This window comes from Pinus tabuliformis, chromosome 7 (genome assembly GCF_031772625.1).
Source record: "Pinus tabuliformis cultivar Carrire ecotype Pingquan chromosome 7, CPIR1, whole genome shotgun sequence".
Taxonomy (NCBI): Eukaryota; Viridiplantae; Streptophyta; class Pinopsida; order Pinales; family Pinaceae; genus Pinus; species Pinus tabuliformis.
In genome coordinates, this window is record NC_142293.1 from 1,938,258,188 (window position 1) to 1,938,270,478 (window position 12,291).

Consider the following 12,291-nt stretch of genomic DNA (forward strand, 5'->3'; position numbering starts at 1 on the left):
TTCTACGTGAGATGACCTCCTTACCTCCTTTTGCTCAAATAAAAATAAAACTTAATGAAAAACTAAGGGACCGTAGCAATTGCTTTAGAAGATTTTAAAACCAATTAAAATTTAATTTGGCCGCTAATCTAAAATCTAAATGGACCTATTAAAATTTATTTTCCCGCCGCTATTCTCTTTTGCTAGGTTTGAGATGCGGCTATTCTTCTTTGCCAAGTTTGGGACTGAGTTCGCTCTTTCTCTGCTCATAATCTTTATGATTTCGCAGCAGATACCCTGCTATGATATTCAATTATTCGCTGCCCTAGATTAGACTAGATTTTTAAAGTGTATTTATTATATCGGATCTGGGTTGTTGATTTGGATTTGGAGGTTTCGCTGCAATTCAGAGCAGAAAACATGTCGTCCACATATGAAGATAAATCCGAGAACCCCGAGGTGTATGGATACCTTTGAAAGGTATTTTTCTGATCTCATTTCTATGATTTTTATTGTTAAAATTTCAAAGGATTTAAACTTGTATACCGAATTATGGAGAAGAAGGCAGGGTTAGGATCGGCAAGGGTTTATAAATTCAATAATATTTTTTTCGTGATTAGCAAGACCGGGCACTCCTGTGGAATTATGATCTTAAAACTTTTTGGGAAATTCAATGGTGATGTGGATTGATCAAGAGGCTACAGTTGCTTCAGAAGTTCTCCTATGATTGTGTTGCTTCTTGTGATATATGGATCTACTTATGCTGGTCTTTACTATGTTCCTTGCTCTGCTACCATTTAAAAAATCTTTGAAAATGCTGCACCGTTGTAGTGAATAATTCTGAAACTAAATTGTAACACCAAGACACATAATTTCTAATTTTAACAAAATAAAACATAATTAAACAACAGTTACACAATTGCAGAACAATTTTTTTCTAGAGAACTTTGTTATCACTCAGGTTGTTCCCAAAAGTTGTAAGAAAGGGAATACGGCCGAGGTAACCACAAACCAATCTTTTAGATACAGAATCTAGCCAATCTGTATCCAGAGAGGGCTCTCTCTTTATGATTTAGCTTTATTTTTTAAAGGTTTTAGGCTAGTTATGAAGTTCAAGGGTTTTGTTTTGAGTTTGGGTGGTGAGATACAAATAGAATAGTGAGCTAAAATATAATAGTTCAGTCCATTGGGAAAGATGGAGTCAAAGAAGATGGTTTCCTAGATTTGGTTTCTAACAGAGGATGGCATCACAGAGAAAGGTAGTCAAAAAGGGAACAAATAAAGGCTGGAATCAGATGGAATGGACTCAAATGGGTGAAGGACAGTTAAGAATCCTTCAACATATTGAAAAGAGGGAAAATGGATGATTACTGATAAGAAGCAGTTAAGAATTCCTTAGCAAATACTCAATATGAGAGAATCAGGAAACATGAGTAATTAAGAATTCATTGTTTATACTAATTCTGAAGAAAACACAGAGAATAATAAAGACTGAAAATAGAGTGCCGTTAAGCAAATTCTGAATTAACCTTTTTATGTACCATTCAGATTATGAAACACAGGTGATATAATAAACCAGAAAACTGTAAAACATAACTTATTGATCGGGAGTTTGATTCAAGAATTCTGTGACAAGTACTCTGCTTCAATTCTTCATCCAGTATGGCCAGACAACAGTTGGTTCCAACAACTTTGTATTCAAAATATTCAATATTACAGCAGAGTCTAGGAAATCTACACATACCCAACCTCTTCAAAACTCTAATGAAGGGGGTATATATACAACAGAATATGTACAACCTATATCTCATAAAAGCTGTGAGATAATATCTAGGTTTTAACCTAAATTAGTTTACAAGTAACATAGAAGCGGCTCGAGAAAGATAACTAATGTTGTGCTGGAGGCAGGCCTTTAGGGTTCGGTCTGTAGCTGTTTTCTGTAGTAGTTCTGCGCTGACTATCTGTCTTAAATGGGCTCTTTAATTTTGATCTGCTGCTTTTAATTCTACCCTGACACTCTTTAATGCTCGTCTGATACACTTTAATGCTTTGAAATGATACTCTTTGACTTGCTTTGATGCTCTTTAATGCTGAACTGACCCCTGCTCACCACTATCTCGCAAAATAGAACTGCTAACATGTCTTCACACTGCCTTTCCTCTGCAATTCATGTTTCTACAGGTTTCCACTGGCTAGGGTAGCAAATATCCATGTTACACAGTAATTTGTCACCATTTGTCACCGTCCCTGTTACCCCTCTCCTGCACTTTGGAGGACTCATTCCGGGACCTGTGAGAAGTGAAATAACTTGAAAATACTTGCATTATGTTCCCCTAAGTATGGACTTCATATGCCCTGAAGACATCTCTTGCAGAATATCCTTAAAAAGTTCCCTTTTTCCATTAGCGCGGATCCACAGTGTATGACTCGCGCCAATGGGGGAAATCCTCCAAAGAGGGTGCGCCAGTTGGCGCTCTGTCTCAGAGCTATACCTGCGCCAACCGAGTTTGGGAAAGCTTTTTAACAAACGGACGCGCGAAGGTTTTTTCCTTTTGACTCATGAAGCTTTTTAAGGATAATTCCAATCCCATGGATGTCGTGATTAATCTTATCTCCCTTTCCTCTATCCATAATAGCTTTTTGAGGATAAACCCAATCCCATAGATGGTGTGATTGATCTTATCTCCTCCTCCTCCATCTATAAAAGCTTGTTCTGTTGCATTTAACAAGCTAGTTGGAGCATAAGGAGAATTATACTTTCAGAAGTCTAAGAGATTGCTGTAAGAGTCTTCTTTGCATTCATAATCAAAGAGAGAGAGGCTTGTTCCCAATCCCGACAAGCTTTTCAAGGCATATGTAGTTGATCACCCAGCCAAAGGAGGATTTGACGTCAGAACTATGGTTGTATTCTTCTTTGTTGTTTATCAATAATAGATGACTATCATTATGGTTCCACTCTTATTGTTCATTGTAATGATGTTTGAGTTATATCTTTTCTGACCGATATATAATTGCATCTATTGGATTTTATGCTTGTATTTGTGTCGTTCTTTGCATGTGCAGGTGTCCATTCACGGAGATCGTGAGGATCGTGACCGGCCGAGCAAAGGAACGGGAGTGTCAACTCTTCTACAACACTAGCGTTGGAATCCAAGTAGGCTCTCATCATTTACCTTTAATTTGTAATTAGGAACCTGCGTGTTAGCATTGTTTGATTGTTGCTAGTCCCATTCTGGGCTAGTGGGGATCGCCTCTGTCCGCAGAGGGGATTTACCTCTCCAACAATTTGGCGACTCCACTAGGGAAGCTATTTATTGTTTGATTTGAAAACTTTGGACGGAGCCTGAAGTACGACCAGATAGCCTTCGAAACGCTATTGCTTTGCATTAGCAAAGTAGATCAACGCCACTTTAGTCAATCTCCGGTTTGGTTTACGAACCGAACAACTTGGAGTTTGTCTCGCCCTTTGGTTTTCTCTTGTTTTGCTTGCTTAGATAAGCTTTCTGGGTTGAATTTTTAAAGTTGTCTCTTGCTGCCTGGTCTGTCTGGATACTGTTGATCAAGCCTTGGACTGCTTGTTTTTATTTTTAAGCCAGCAAACTTGATTAGCACGATTTTTTGCCTGACAGTCATGCCAGTAGGCGCATGTTGCACAAAAACAACTTGCACAAATCCCTTAAAAGTGCGAGTTACAACCTGACAGTCGCGCCAGGCCTGTCAACTTTTCCAGTTTGGTTGTTTGGAAGCCTTCTGAGCTTGGATTTCTGTCTTGTCACATATTTTTCGACTACTGGAGTGTGTCAGAGTTTTGTTTGACTAGTTTTGACCTTCATCCTTCGGGTGTTTGCCTCTTTCCATCGATTTCACATTCCAGCCCTAGGGCATCTAGTGGCTTTGTGCATCGAGCCTTCCGTAGGAGTTTTTGGTTCTTTGATTGTCCAGTCGACTTCTTGGCTATTTTTTGCACTTGTCTAGTGGTTGTCAAAACTTTTTATTGTGTTTTTCGAGAAATTTACCTCTTTTTTGTTTGGATTTCACATGGCTTCATTTGGGCTTAGATTATATAGCTCATTGAGGTCTTTGTGATTTTTCTTGGTTTGAAAGATTGTCTTGGTGTTTCAGGGACTTGATTGTGTTTTCATTGAGTGAAATTTGTTTCTTTTACTCTTTGTTATTATCTCTCAAAATTTGTTTAGTGCATTTTGCCATCGAAAAGAAAACGAACAATCTCTTTTGCATTGCAGTAATTAATGGAAATTAGAGCTTTTCATTGTTATTAGCGATTAGTGACTTTAAAGAAAAGTTTCGTTTATTGCCATTAGCTACATTAGAGTCATTGTTGATTGTTTTATGATCTTTTTGTTTGATTGAAAGATCTCAACTCTCTTGTAGCTAGCATTCATCGAATGAAATGATATATTTTGGCATATAGCTTGCATTTAGGAAATTGTGAGAGATTACATACGGTAGGACCTGGAAATTGAAACCTGATCAAAGATCAACCGTAAATGAACTGAATGAATCTAAAAATGCATTGGAACTTAACGCATACATCTAGAGGTCTAGGCTAGAGACATGTTCCGGCGTCGTTAAACCTAGTCACTATTGTTTCACATTAAGGTTGGGTGATTCCTCCTTTTGTGACTCAATAGTGTTCTAGCACGGATTTGTGCTCCCACATACCGTCGAGTATATGAGGAGACCCCACTAGGTTATCATCCTTTATCCACAGGAAGCCGTGTCTGCCACCTTACAAGCCGTAACGCACTGAACATAGCATTCGGGAAGATTGACTACTGTACGGAAAGTCCTTGGTTTTCATATGATTGCCAAGGTGTATATGCAGTTTTACGGATTTGTTTGGTAAACCCTTTGCCTAGTTTCTCCAGAGTAGTCACTTTTGATCCTTTTCAGACTCCCTAAAAGAAAAGGCTCACCTGAGCATTTGTCACTTCGGGCTCACTAAACATTCGAAGGCGACTAGAGTCACCTTTTCGTCCTTTTCTCGACTCTTAAAACATGAAAAGGTCAAGTTCAGTTCCTTTGTCTTAAAATTTATTCGGCTGCGATTCACATTTACCCGGTTAGATCTTGTTTGCGTTAGTTTGAGTAGGGTCCTTTCTCGTTAGCTTCCTTAGGATTTTGTGAAGTTTTCATCCTGGCGGAATTACCAATTTCGTCCCCTATTCCAAGTGACCAAGGGTCTCCATCCTTTGCTGCTCACGAGATACCAGTTGCGAGTGATACTCTTCCTGTTATTCCGAGTATCCAACCGATTAACTCTCGTGCTCCAGGCGACGAGACTTATGAATTTCATTGGAACCCCGTTTGGGAACCTTCTGAAGACGGTATCCCTTTTTGGGAATACACTTCCCCTCGTGTTTTGGCCCCACTATTTTCTTCCGATATGGAGGAAGTATCCCCTATTTCGACTGAAGAATCTGTTGCGACGAGTGGTGAAATTCCCACCGCAACAGAACCTATACCTGTTAGTAGCACCCCTACTACTGGGAGACTACCTACAGGCTATAAAGCATTAAAGGATGTTATGTCTTCTAGGACTCCCTCCACGAGTTCTATTTGGTCACAACTCGCCACTCCCACCACGGAGCCTTTTACTCCACAAGGGCGCAGTACGTTTGTTACCTCAATCCCAACCATTCCAACGGTATGTGTAGCTTCTTCGACCCCCGTTTTCAGTGGCCCATCGGCCTCTATATTCGGAGTCATTGATCCTACGTCAAACATCCCACTTTCTTCTGGTTGTATTCCAGCAGAGGGGCCATACGACCAGTATTTACGACATCTTGGTAGGCCTTTGTCGTCTCAATCGACTGTTGAGATTTCGGTCCCGTTGTCAATTGATTGGGGCGCCACCTATTATCATGGTGGCCAAGTATCGCTTATGCAAACCCAAGGGCCACCTAATCAAGACCAACAGTCTTACACAGGGCAACCTGGGAGCCAACAAGGACAACCCTTCCAGGGACAACCTTTGGCCTCTGGTGGTCCGTCTTTCACCTCTTATGCTCAACCTTCTGGTAACCCAGGTCAATCTTCTGTTCATCAAGGCCAACCTAGTATCCAGCAAGGTTACCCTACTAGACAAATTGGTTAATCGTATGTTCACCAAAACCAACCTAATGTCCAGTATGGTTCAACATCTGGACAAGTTGGTCAACCGTATGGTCAACCCACCGTCCAGTATAATCAAGCACCTGGGCAAGTCGGCCAGCCTCAAATCCAATTAGGCCAACCAACTGCCCAGCCCACTCGGCCATCCGGTCCGTCAGGACAACCCTCAGTTGTGCAACGACAACTCCACCCCCAACAAGTACAACCTTCTGGGCAGGTGGGCCAACCTCAATATCAACTAGGTCAACCTTCCGGCCAGATGGCCCAACCTACAGGACATCCTTCTGGCGCTGCTCAACCAGGAACTCAAATGGTTGTTGTCTCACAAGCTCAACCCGGTTTTAGGCCCCAGGCTGGACCCCAAGCCCCATCTGGTTTTCAAATGCAAGTTGGTGTTCAATCCCAACCAGTCTATCAAACTCAGCCTGTTTCTCAAGCTCAGTTTGGAGTCCAGCCGCCTTATGGTTACTAGCAACCCGAAGGGAAACCTTCATTTGCCCCATATCAAAATTATCAACAACTGCAGGCAAATCCTTATCAAAATTATCCGCAATCGTATGGTGCTCCTGCAGGACAGTTTAGTAATCCATGGAACGCTGGGGGGCAGAACCAAAATCCTTACGGACAGAATCCCTACGGACAAAACCCTATGGGGCCAAATCCATCCAGACAAAGCCCATGGGGGCAACCGCCAGTTGGTTGGAACCCTGGTGCTCCATCCTACCCACAACCCCAGATGTCCTTCAACCCTCAGTTACCCTTCTTATCAACCTTAGAACTACCGGATGTGTCCAAACTAACCAATGATCCCATTCTCCATAATCCGTATTGGCCTCCGCTTCCGACGAAGATTCCCGATGATTGTCCCAAATTTGATGGTAAAGCTAATGAAGATCCTCAAGCTCATGTCATGACCTATCACTTGTGGTGTTCATCGAATTCGTGGCTTGATGATTCGATTCGGCTTTGCCTTTTTCAAAGGACTCTCACTGGCTCTGCAGCTAAGTGGTATATTGAGCTCACTCGCGGATCCTTTCAGGATTTTAACTCGTTGGCTATGGAATTTCTATCTCATTTTCAGTTGCCCATTCGATATGAAACGGGTACACAGCTCCTGACATCCTTAAGACAGACAACGGCCACGCATATCTCTGATCATATCCATGAATGGAGACGACGTCGACGTATGATCAAGTTTTGGATTCCCGACCAACTTCTTACCGACTGGTTTACGACTTCGTTCGTTCCTCCAATAGCACGAGATATTGTGATGGGGGCATGTGTCACTGAAGAGCAAGCTATCGTGCGTGCTCAGTACCTTGACTTGGTTTACTCCCAGTCTGGTACATTGTATGATTATTTGCCTGATGCCCCGAGACCAGGAACATCCAAAGCCCCGCCAACACCATCTGTTGACGGTATTATTGGTTCTGTTAACTCATCCTCGAAGAAGAATTCCGCGAACCCTGGGAAGCAAAAATCAAATGCTTCGAATGAACACACTTCTTAGGCTACACCCACTTCGAATATTACTTCCAAGGTCAATTCTGTCCAGTCCACCACGGCAGACAAAGCCTCGAAAGGAAAGAAGAAAGGAAAAGGGAAGAATAAGCCGGATCAACCTAAACAGGACTCCCCTAAACCTCCACCCGAGGAAGGTGCCAAGCGCAAACCCAAGTATCCTTGTCTTATCTGTGATGACGATCACTATACCAAAGACTGCCCCAGACGGTCCGAAGTTAGTCGTTTGTTGAAAGGCGCTCCTGGGACTCCTGCGATGCTCAAAGAAACCTTTTCCTTGCAACAAACTCAAATGGTGGCTGACCCCTCTCAACCTCCATCTTCCTTCGGTTCTCAAGTATTTATGGCTGGAACGATCCCTGTCCACATCAGTACTCGAACAAAAGAATATTCGTCATCTGCCGGGAAAGACCCTGAGGTCCCCTCTAGTGCTCCTCTGTCCAGTTCAGGCCCGCTCCACATTGAGAGACCTAGCACTGAGACGCCTATTCGACCCCCTCCAAAAGGAGTACTCCGGAAATCTTCTTACAACACAAATGCTCGTGGTGCACAACACTACAGTATTGCTGAGGACTTAGCTCAGGCTCTGTCGGCTATGTCCACCTTAGAAGTCCTCCAGGGCTGCCCTTCTTAGAGGAAGTCCTTGCTATCGGCCATCGGTGGCATAGACCCGGCCGACTCGGACCTGATTAATTTTGATTTGGAAAGCCATACGCCAAGACTGCCTCACCAAATCGCATTCCTCATACAGGTTATTATTAATTCCAAAATGATTCATCGTACAGTCATTGATGAAGGTGCTTCAACTTGCATCATGTCTGTTGCCTGTTGGAAAGCTATTGGTTCTCTAACGCTGAGCCAGTCTCCCACAACCTTGGAAGCTTTTGATGGAAGAGCATCCCGTCCCTATGGTATACTCCAACGTTTGCCCATCTCTTTGGAAGGGAAGATGGTCAAGATGGAAGTTGAAGTTGTTGATGCTAATCTTACCTACAACCTCCTTCTCGGACGTAGCTGGACATATGCAATGCAAGCAGTAGCTTCGTCTTTGTTTTGTATCATCCGTTTCCCTCATCATTTGTTTTGTATCATCCCGCCCTCATGGGTGTTTTTCCACTCCCACCTCCTAACGTCGTTTCCGTCAATATGATTACTGTTCGTTCTGATCCGTGGATCAACCCTCCCACTGATCAAGTAGAATCTTGGGGCGATGAGATGCCGTTGAGTCCTTCCGAGCTCAACAACGTTGAAATCATTGCTGCATCGGCTCCCTCTCCTGAACCTGCTCCTTCGAGCAGGGTTCCCGACTCGTTCGCTCCATCCTCATGGCTTGGAGATGAGACTTCTTCGGACCCTTTAAAAGAAATATTCCCTTCTGACGAAGCCATTATTGAGACTATGTCTCCCGAGGAACCTCCTTGGCATGATTATCACCATTGTTCCTCGTTTCTCCCTGACCATCAGAATATGCTTACTTGTCTCGAACGGTTTGCTCCTTGTCTCCCATTTCAAACCCTTCAAACACCTATCCAAGTTTATCAAGTGTCCTCTGAAGGAAATATGGGGAACATCACGCAAACCCAGCCTATCGACATCTCTGTGAAACCAGGGATTGTCGAACATCTTCACATTGGAGTCACTTGTACTCCGGAGGAGATTCGACTCTATACCAATCTTTTTTGCGAATTTCGTGACGTCTTTGCATGGTCCTACGAAGAAATGCCCGGCATTGATCCTAGCATAGTGGTGCATGAGATACTCACGTATCCGGGTGCTAAGCCTGTTCGTCAACGTTTACGCCCCGTACACCCCCGCAAGGCTGCAGCTATTAAGGCGGAAGTGGAAAAGCTTCTTAAAGCTGGTTTTATTTACCCTATCCCACTCACAGATTGGGTCTCCAACATCGTGCCTGTGAATAAAAAACAGGGTACCATCCGTGTTTGTGTCGATTATCGTGATATTAATCGGGCCTGTCCTAAAGATAATTTCCCCACACCATTCATTGATCAACTTATTGACGAGTGTGCCGGAAGCGAAATGTACTCCTTTATGGATGGTTTTTCTGGGTATAACCAGATAAATATTGCCCCCGCTGATCAACACAAGACCGCTTTTATCTGTCCATGGGGCACTTTTGCTTATAAGAAGCTCCCTTTCGGTCTCAAAAATGCCAGTGCTACCTTCCAACGTGCAATGTCTTACGCTTTTCATGATATTCGCCACATTGTACAACTGTACCTGGATGATCTACCAGCTCATTCAGCCAAATTCCAGGACCACCCTACCCATCTTTGCGATATCTTTCTTCGCTGTCGACACTACCGTATCAGACTCAATCCTCACAAATGTGTCTTTTGCGTTGAATCCGGCCGACTTCTCGGGTTTATCGTCTCCCGAGAGGGCATCCGTTTGGATCCCCTTAAAGTCGAGGCTATTGTGAATCTTCCTCCCCCTGCTTCTTTACAACAATTGCAAAGCTTGCAGGGTAAAGCAAACTTTCTGAGACGATTCGTTCCAAACTATGCCGAGGTGGCTAAAGGTTTCACACGGCTGATAAAGCGAGACATCCCTTTTCGTTGGGATACTTTCACTCAAGAGTTTTTTGAGCGTCTCAAGGGTCTCCTTGTTTCCGCTCCATTGTTGCGTCCTGCGAACTATCATCGCGACTATACTCTATATTTGGCCGCCGCCGACACCACTATCGGCATGGTTCTTGTTCAAAGTGACGATGATGACACTGAGCATGTTATATATTATCTCAGCCGCAACCTTTTAGACACGGAAACTCGATATGCTTATGTCGAGAAGTTAGGTTTGGCCGTCGTTTGTGCCATCCAACGCTTCCGTCACTACATTCTGCTGCACACTACCACCGTGGTTTCTGATTGCAACCCCATGACATACATTTTGTCACGCCAGTTGCTGGGGGGCAAGTACTCAAAGTGGATTGTCATCCTCCAAAAGTTCGACTTGGAATTTACCACTGCCAAGTCCAAGAAATCCCTTGTATTCATTGAGTTACTTTGCTCTTTGCCATCTTCTTCCCTGCCCTCTCACTCATAGGATCATATTCCGGATGAGACCTTGTTTCTCATTAGCACCCTCGATCCCTGGTACGGGGATATCATCGTATATCTGCAAATGTCCTCCTTTCGCCCTGCCGTGTCCAAAGGCACTCGGCGAAGGATCTGTCATCAGTCTCAACCATACCGTATCATTGGGGATACACTATACCGCCTCGGCGCCGACTCTGTTCTCCGCCGATCTCTAACTCTCGAGGAAGCTGAGCGTGTTTTGAATGACTACCACTCTGGCACCTGTGGTGGTCACATGTCCGGATATGCCACTGCCCAAAAAATCCTCCGTGCTGGCTACTTTTGGCCCTCTATCTTTAAGGATTGCATTCTCGCCGTCCGCTCTTGTCATGAGTGCCAGATATACCAGCGGAAGATGTGTGCGCCTCCCGCTCCATTGCACCCTGTGTTCACCGTCGGCCCTTTTGAAAAATGGGGCATTGATTATATGACCTGTAACCCTCGCTCGGTTGGGGGGCATGGGTATATTATCGTTGCCGTCGATTACTTCACTAAATGGGCCGAGGCGATGCCCACATTAACTGAAGACGATCACACAGCGACGCAATTCTTGTTCAACCATGTTATCTTGCGATTCGGCGTCCCTCAAGCCATCGTCACTGATCACAGGAATAATTTCCGTAATCATATGATGACAAAACTAACAACCCAGCTGGGCTTACGGCACAATAGTTCGACTCCATACTATCCTCAGGCCAATGGCCAAGTTGAAGCTATCAACAAGATTTTGGTTACAATGCTTCAACATACCGTTGGCATGCATAAGTCTAATTGGCACTTGATGTTGTTCCCTGCCTTGTGGGCCTACCGAACCTCCGTGAAGGATGCCACCGATTTCACTCCATTTCAGCTAGTTTATGGACTGGAGGCTACCCTTCCAATCGAGTGCGAAATCCCTTCATTAAAATTGGCCGTCGAACTACTTCCCAACACTACTTCGGTGGAAGAACGCCTTCTTTACCTGGAATGGCTAGATGAGACCCGTCGCCTAGCCTCTATGGCCATTGAAGCACAAAAGAAGCGAGTCAAGGCTCACTTCGATCAGACTGTCCATCCACGTTGTTTCGTTGAGGGAGATTTAGTCTTGCTATACGATTAGGCAAACGATAAGCTGGGGGCAGGAAAAATCGAGCCTATGTGGCTAGGTCCTTATATTGTCAAGAAAGTTTTGCAAAAAGGGGCCTACGAGCTAATTGACTATGAAGGGAACCCTCTCGAGAAGCCCCGAAATGGGTTGTACTTGAAAAAGTACTATGCGTGATGCTTATACACTTTGTTTTGTACATACATGTACTTTAGCAGGTGTGTTGTGTGTGTGTTTTTGTTTTGAAGGTGTGACTGCCGCTTATTGTGTCTTTCGCTTCTTGTGCAGATGTCTGATACACCTTATGTTGGTTTCGCTGATGGTGCCTGCCGCAGTACTCGCAACTTGTCCTCTGCGGCGTGGGTGATCTATGATCCTCATGGCGAGTTGATAGATCTTCAAGGTGTGTGTTTGGGCTGTACCACTAACAATGTCGCCGAATATTGTGCTGTAATTGAACTACTTGCTGAAGTAATT

At 43.9% G+C, this 12,291-nt stretch overlaps 1 long non-coding RNA gene across 1 annotated transcript in view; it reads left to right on the forward strand.

The window, feature by feature from the left end:
- The first annotated feature begins 201 nt into the window (after positions 1-201).
- The window catches only part of LOC149256236 (uncharacterized), a 75,130-nt gene continuing 63,040 nt past the window's right edge, over positions 202-12,291 (forward strand). The window contains exon 1 of the long non-coding RNA XR_016266453.1: positions 202-459. This is a non-coding gene — a long non-coding RNA (uncharacterized LOC149256236). The remainder of the gene's footprint in view (positions 460-12,291) is intronic.